Source organism: Eptesicus fuscus, chromosome 16 (genome assembly GCF_027574615.1).
Source record: "Eptesicus fuscus isolate TK198812 chromosome 16, DD_ASM_mEF_20220401, whole genome shotgun sequence".
Lineage (NCBI taxonomy): Eukaryota > Metazoa > Chordata > Mammalia > Chiroptera > Vespertilionidae > Eptesicus > Eptesicus fuscus.
In genome coordinates, this window is record NC_072488.1 from 25,106,618 (window position 1) to 25,114,595 (window position 7,978).

At 53.7% G+C, this 7,978-nt stretch overlaps 1 pseudogene; it reads left to right on the forward strand.

The window, feature by feature from the left end:
- Positions 1-7,327: 7,327 nt before the first annotated feature.
- LOC129151917 (60S ribosomal protein L37-like) lies at positions 7,328-7,642 on the forward strand (annotated as a pseudogene).
- The last annotated feature ends 336 nt before the right edge of the window (positions 7,643-7,978 follow it).

A 7,978-nucleotide genomic window follows, 5' to 3' on the forward strand; every position in this document is an offset into this window, starting at 1 on the left:
CAAAGGCTACGCGAAGTTGGAGAAACTCTCCTCACAGCCTACTCAGATGGTGTGCCATAGAACAGCGGTCGCCAACCTTTCGGATCTCACAGACCACCTGTGGTCCTTGGGCCACCGGTTGGCGACCACTGCCATAGCTCTGGGCAGTGCCATTAGCCAGGTAACCACTGTCCACAGCTCCTAATTCTCGGGCTTCCTGAGACTCCAACGTGAATGGGGGGGAAAACAACAATCCGCTGGGGGAAGAACCCTTTGGCTGCCCCATCAGTGCTCAGAGTAATGTTACACTAGAGAGTAAATCAAGCAAGGGGGCAGCCCCAGCCCCTGGGCTAAGGAGGGATGGGCATCAGGCTTGCCCTTGCACCAGGTAGCCAGTGAAGTCGCCCAGACCTTCTCTAAGCACCCTCAACCCCACCTGCGTCTTAGGCCCCAGCTACCCCTGAGCTTACCTTCATGGGGTAATGACAGTCTCAGAGAACCTCCATGCTCCGTGTCCTGTGAGAAAGCCTCTCTGTATAGGAGGCAGGGCTGAGGCAGGCCTTCCTGGAGCCCCCTGCCACACCCTGGCCGTGGTCCCTCTCTGTGAGCATGTAAGGCCAGCCCAGGGCTGGGAAGACCCAAGGGCCACAGGAGAGGTGGTCCCCATCTCATGATAGCCCAGATTCCCAGAGCCTAGGCAGAGCCCTCGTTGGTCCTCTAAGCCAAGCACTTTATAATAAGCCTTCAGTCTATCAGTGAGGAACCTGAGGGTCAGAGAAATGAGGGCAGGAGCCCAAGGCCAGGCTGTCTGCACATTCACCCGGAGCCCAGACGCCGGCCCAGCGCCCTTCCCTCTGGCAGCTGTGTGTCTCCCCAGCCCCAGTGCCCAGCGAGCCAGCGAGGCCTCACATGTGATTGCAATTACCGTGGGCTTGGCCTGAGCCCAGCCACACCGCGAGCACGTCCAGGCCTGGTCTCGGGCCAAGTTTCCATCTCAGTAGAAAAATGAAAAGATTCAAGGGATACATGTTAATCCCAAACACACGAGCGGGAAGAAGTGGGGTGAGAGGGAGCGGGCCAGCCGGGATCTCTCAGGGCAAGCACATCAGTCCACCCAGCGCTCCCCTGCCCAGGAGACAGCAGGCCCCCAGCCGACAGAGCATAGGGCCAGGACTGCCTGGTTGTAGGGCATTGTGGCTCAACAGCCATCTCAGGATTAGTTGTGGTTATAAACCCTGCTGGCTCCCGGCCCAAGGTGGAACTCAGCTGGCAAGACTTGGCCAGTGGTCCCCATAGCAGCCACCCCTCCCCAGCTGGCTCCTTCCTTGTTCTATGCATTTTCCACACCCTGTGTATTTTTATCCTCTCCTTCATCATCACCACCCCCTGCTACAGATAGGGAAACTGAGGCACAGCGATGAAGGGACTGGTCCAAAGCCAGGTAGCCATTGAAGAGCCAGGGTGGGCTAGAACACAGGCTCTGGGCCGCCAGTCTGGCTAACAGCCCCATTCCTGACGCTATGAAGCCGCACGGGGCAGCCTGGACTGTGTCTAGGTTTCTCCTGCACTCTCCTGCCCACCGCCAGCATGTATTTCACGTGCTCTCTGACTTCATCTGATCCACACCTGCTACATGGCCCTAGGGGGTCCCAAATTCTACCCTGGCTGCTCACTTGTGCCTCTCATATCTTCAAGGCTTCTAGACTCATGTGTCCCCAGTTCTTCCACCACAGAGATGAAGGTTCCTTCTTTTCTCCCAGAGTTGAAGCCATCCTGAGTAACACACGCCTCCCAGCTTCCCTCAACTCCTGGAACTCCCATCTTCCAGCTGGGCTTGGTTCTGGCCTCAGAGAGGGCAGGACATTTGAATTTTTGACCTGAAGTATGTGCATCTACCCTTTGGGGTCTTATAGCAGGTTAAATAGATATTGGGAGGAGCAGCACTCTCTATTGCTGGAACCCTGTTCGCCTCTACTGGTGATGTGGTAAAAACCCTCTGGAGGACAGCAGCCAATTCAATAACATCTGTCAAGAGGAGAAGAGCTGTGGTCCCAGCAGGCAGGCAGGGAACAATGGACTGATTTCAGATGCTCTTGAGGGTATACAATTCCTGAGAAAATGAGGTTTACCGCCAATAAATGTGCTGATTTCCACCAGCTTCTAGACTGGCTGAGGACGGCCCAGGGCCTGCAGCCAGGCCTCCGAGCAAAGGGCACAAGCTCCAGAGTGCAGCTTCGTGCGGACTCTGGGATTTATGGGCCTCCCGGAGGGGCCAAGCAGCCTGGTTTTGAGGCCAGCAACTGGGCCAGGAGGTTGGCCCAGGTTTTCTCAGAGGCTTTGCAAGCAGTTGGGCCCTTGGGGAAAATGCGTTTGAAACACTGGGGTGTTATCTGGTCTCCCCTCTCCTCTAGAGTCAAAGCCCGGGCGGGGGCGTTTCCTGGCTGAGGCAGGGCGGTGGGATGAGGACGTTATTCTCAAAAGGTCATCTTTGCTTTGTTCTGCTTTCAAAAGGCCCAAATGATCACTTTGTGTTTAAGCCAATCTTGGTTTTTTTTGTGTGTGTTTTTTTCAAAGAAATGAAGAAAGGAAAAGATGTTTTTCCAAGTTTAATTATAAGAACTATAAGGCTGCAAAGAGATGGAGAAAGCCTCCATCTTCACTCAGTACACACTGAAGCCCTTGGGGAGGGGCTGGCCTATGGATAACCTGCTGAGGAGGGGGGGGGGGCTCCATCAGAAGCCCCGGGACCCCCAACCTCAAGACACCCCCACCTCCAGCCTATTCACATTCCCATTGCTGGAGTAAAAGTCCATTTCTCTCTTTTGGTCCTCATGGGAACTGGAAAATGTCCAAGAGACTAGAAGAGATAGTGATTTGGGTCCTTCTAGAATCGGAAGGAAAGCAGTTGGTGGTCCCGGTCACCCCAGGACACTCAGTCCTTAAAACCTGCCCTGTCCCAAAAAGCAACGAGCCCCCGAGCCAGGGTGGTCCCCAGGCCTTCCTGTCCCTTTGATCTGCAAGAGTGTCCTCTGCACTGCGCTGGTGGGGGGTCACCTTCCTAAACAGAGGGCGTCAGTCTTCTGGTCTTGCTCTGATCAAGAAAAACAGAGAGTGTGTCCCTCAATTTCCTGTTTAAAAAAGTGCTGGTGCGGGAAGTTGAGGGGTGGGGGAGCATCTCATTCTATCACAACTACAAATCTCCACTCCCTCAGTTGAGGTGGAGGTGGGCTGGTGGGCCGGGGACTGGGCGTCTGGCGGTGCTGGCTGGTCTCTGGGGGCCTCTCCAGCTTTGACAAGCTCTGAGCTCTGAATCCAGGCCCTGGGGGACCCCCGTCACCCACAGCAAAACTCTTCGTGTTCCCACAGCAGCTCACAGCCCTGGCCACTCAAGATGACATTTTCTAAACACCGGAGATAGAGATAAGAAGCAGACGGGAGGAGAGGCCTGGGAGCTGGAGATGGGCCATGGGGAGGAAAGCAGGCTTCCTGCTGCGAGAGGCAGAGGCCTCCAGATCCCGCTGGACACTGGACATGATAGGCGGGGACACCAGCTCTCACCGTTGACACTGCACGGAGTCCGGGCCCAGCACAACAACTGGTGCCTGAGCCCCCTGCTGGACCAGTTATTCCCTAGTCAGAACCTGTGCTCCCCTGACCATGGGCAGAACCCTGCAGGCCTTCAAAGAAGGGGGGACAGAGAGCTCTAAGCACTGGGTGTGGGGAGGCGCTGTTCACCCTGGGCCCCAGTGTCTGGACCAGGTCTGCATGTGGCCTGGTGGTGCTCAGGAAATACCTGTGCAAAGAATGACTTGCTGTGCTGCTGCTCCTGAAGCGAGCTGGCATTTTAGCTGGGACAGTTCCCCAGGGACGAATTCAGAGCAGAAAGGACAACTTGGTGTCTTGGAAGCAGACACAGAGGGGCTTGGTTAGGTGCAGATGGCCTGCACGGGGGATTTGGATGACCTGGGCTCTTGATCTGGGGTGTCTTTAGGAAAGTCATCCAACAATAACAACATCAATAATAATAAAGTGTGCAGAGGATGGTACTCATGGGAACTGGAAAATGAGGCTCTTCTGACAGGGGTTCTAAAGAGTCATTTCAAGGTCACCTCTGGGCCTCCTTGGAAACTGAAGAAGAACCAGAGTAGCCAGCCTGTGTCCCTGCATCCCAGGAACCCTGAAAAGTGGGAGGTGTTTGGGGGTTCTAATTGGACCCTCATTGAATCCTTACCTCCTTGAACTCACACCTCCGAAGACAATCAAGCAGCCCCCACTGGGATGGCACACACACATTCCACGGATGATCTTCAGTTCCTTCTCAGCCTGGACAAACGGTGAAATACAGCATCCAGCACAGCTGCTATCTCCAGGCAGAAACCTTGAGAGGAATCCCAGCTCTGGCCAAGGAAAACATGAGTTCGGTCTGGCTAAGCCAGGTGGCTTCTTTCTCCCTACCTTCCTCCGTCTCCCCACCTCCCCCCTGCATCTCCACCCTCTGGAGCCAGTGAGCTGTTTGGGTAACCCCTAGACCCCCCTTCATACTGCCTGCAGCCAGCCCGGACCTACCAGCAGGATTCTGGGACCTTGGCCTGGCCCTCGGTCACTGCCTTGGAGAGTGTGAGATGAGGGGCTCTGGCTTCTGGGAGCCAGCCCACCTTGACGGCCCTGCCTTCTGCTTTCCCAGGACAGGGATCCCTTTGGGAAGGGGTGGTTGTCCTCAGAGAGGAGCCCACCCCTCCCTCCCCCACCACTCTCTCTCTCTCTCACTCACACACACACACACACACACACACACACACACACACATGCATCTGCTATGCATGGACCTCACAAAAAGTGACTCAACCTTACATAAGAATCTGAGGGGGCCCAGATGTGCAATGACTCATGTCTTTGAAATTTCCAGTGGGTTTTACGTGTCTTCTTAGATGATTTTTAAAATTTTATCTTTAATGGTTGTCAAAAAGAAAATAATTGGTTTGGGAAGCAGGTGGGGGTGAGCATCCTGCGTCAGGGCAGGAAAGAGTCGTGTGATGGACAGGAGGGCGCTGGCAGGGACTAGGAACTCTCAGCAGTCGGGGAATCGGACGTCTCCTCTCAGGACCTCCAGGCATTTCAAAGAAACTCAGTGTTATAATCACGTCCAGAAGCTGCCTCTGGTCTCCAGGAAATATTTGATTTGGGGAGGGTTGACCAACTCCAGGGTCGCCGCTGACTGAAAAGCTGCAGAATGCTGCTGGGCATCGGGCCCCAGCTCTGATCACACCCTACAGTCTTGCGAGGAGCTCTTTGCAATCCCGATGCCCAGCTCACCCCAGCCCTGGAGAGCCGGCCCAGGCAGCAGGACGAGTAGGTTTCCCGGCGATTGCGATGTGCCGCCCAGGAGGAGATGCTGCTGGTAGGAGGGTCCGGGACCTTTCACACCCAGCAGATAATCCCCCCCTGGCTCTCAGAGGGGCAGTAGCCATTCCCTTGCGTTCCAGATACAACCAGATGTGGTTCTCCAGGGCACTTGAGAGTTTCCCCCTCCAAGAGCTAAAGAAAGGTGGTGGGTAAGTCTGGATCCCTCCCTCCCCATGTCCAGTTACAGACGTCTTTATGTCTGATGGCATGGGATTTCATCTTTCTGAGCCTCCATTTCTTCATCTGTAAAATGGGAAAATAAAAGCACTAGCCACACAGATGTGATGTGGTGATTACATGAGGTAATACCCACAATGCTTTGTACCTGGTAAGCTCTCCAACAAACGGTTGCTGTGATCATGGTGTGTGATGATGTATTTGCAAACTCATTGGATACTACCTTGGCCTGTAAGTACATTGAAAACAAAGATAGTGTTTACTTACATGCTGGGTGCCCAACACATGCCTGGCACCGAGGAGGGACGCAGTGAGTATGAGTTGAATGAATGAATAAGGCATGAGCTATCATATTGTTGTTACTGTTCTCATTCTCATTGTTGTTGTTCTCATTGTTGTTGATATTATTATTTCAATAACACCAGATCTGAGGGTACTGTCCCTGGCCCTCTGCATGGCCCTAGCTGGCTGTGAGCATCTTCTCCCCTCCCCTGATTTCTCTGCAGCCTCCTCTCGGGGGCCATTGCTGTCTGTCCTCACCGGGAAGCATGAAGCAGGGACAGCTGCATATCCCTGCGACTCCCTGCTCCTAAGTAGACAGCTTCACAAGGAACCTCACATGCACTTGTCAGTCACGTGGATGAGGAATCCCACTGGGGACGCAAAAGCCTGCCCAGAGCACCCAATGCCAGGCCACTTTTCCATCCCCAGCTGGTGGTCACTGAGTGGGAAGCTGAGGCTGAGAAGGACTCAGCGGGGCCTCACGGGAAATGCAGAGGTGGGCGCCCAGACCAGCACACAACGACAGTTTTGACCCTTTCTTTTCCCACCTCAGGTCTCACCTCCGCCCTTCCCTTCCCCTCCTCCTCTCTGGGCAGTTGCCCTGGGCAAGCAGACACCCCTCCTGGCTGCAGCTCAGCCAGTGTTGGTTGAGAACGCAGTGGCTCCTGGGCCTGCCCAAGCACCTCAGCTTGGTTACTCCCACCAGTCTCTTTCCTGGGATCTGGCCTGACCTTGGGGGAAGGCTGGGACTGGGTTAGGAGACAAGGGAGGGAGGGAAGTCACAGTGCATGGTTGCTCGTGACCCCTCGTGTCCTGTTTGGCACCAGGGAAAACCATCCCAGGCAACACAGGGGCGAAAATGGCACAGAATTAGGACCACCCACGTCACACGCCCTTGTTCTAGAAAGAACTGGAAAGGTCTGTCCACCAGCTGTCCCTGCGCTGCCTGACCTTGACAGTGCCCGGTGGCTGGTTAAGAGGGAAATCTCAGACACAGACCCACACCAGCCCCCCTCCAGCTCAGAATACAGTCTACAGAAAAAGTAGTAAGAAACAGTCTAGGAGAAGACTAGGATTTTTTTCTATGTTGATTTTTCCTCAAAAGATTCACAACGCGACCCTAACTTCTTTGCGTCTGTAGTGGTGAAAATGCAGCCTGTCACTCCAGACCTTACCGCAAACCCCTTTGACCTGATTGGTATTTTCTTCTTGTGCTGCTGCAGACCCCAGGACTGCCGCTGGCTGGCCTCCTCAAAGCATGGGGTGACCTCGTTAATCCAGCGCTCCAGTGAACCTCACGTCTGTATCAGCAGTTACCAAAGGTTCTAAAGCAATGGCCAGTGTGCTCATTCTCCCTTTTATTTTTACTCAGAAAAGACGTTGAGGCTCTTTGGGCAATGTTTCCTAAAGCCTATTTTATGAACCTCAAGTTTCATGAGATGTTCATTGATATTATGTTTTTAAAAAAAAGGGGGGGGGGGGTCTCGGCGGCAGAAGCAAGATGACGAAGGGGACGTCACCGTTCGGCAAGCGCTACGAGACCCACACTCTGTGCCACCGCTGCGGCTGGAAGGCCTGCCGCCTGCAGAAGTCCCCCTGCGGCAAGTGCGGCTGCCCCGCCAAGCGCACGAGGAAGTGTAGCGGGAGTGCCCGGGCTAAAGGACGAAACACTACCGTCACTGTCGCATGAGGCACCCGAGAATTGTGTACCGCAGATTCAGGCAGGGGTTCCGTGAAGGAACAACACCTAAACCCAAAAGCAGCTGGTGCCGCATCCAGTTCATCTGAAGGATTTCAATGATTAGTCGCGCAATAAATCTCGGGTTTGAAAAATAAAATTAAAAAACAATAAAAATTTTAAAAAAGGTCTATGTATTATTATTTTTGTTTTTCAAATATATTTTTATTGTTGATAGTATTACAGATCTCTCCCATTTCTGCCCCCCCCCCCTTTCTCCCCTCTCCCAGCCCCTATTCACCCACCCCCAGGTCTTCACTACCCTGTTGCCTGTGTACATGGGTGTATTAGGTTTCTAAAATGAATGATTATGTTTCTTTATGGCCTGATTCTGAGACTTTACTAAATGCACTAGAGGTGGGGAGAGTATTTTCCAAATGTTCTTGACCACTCAACACT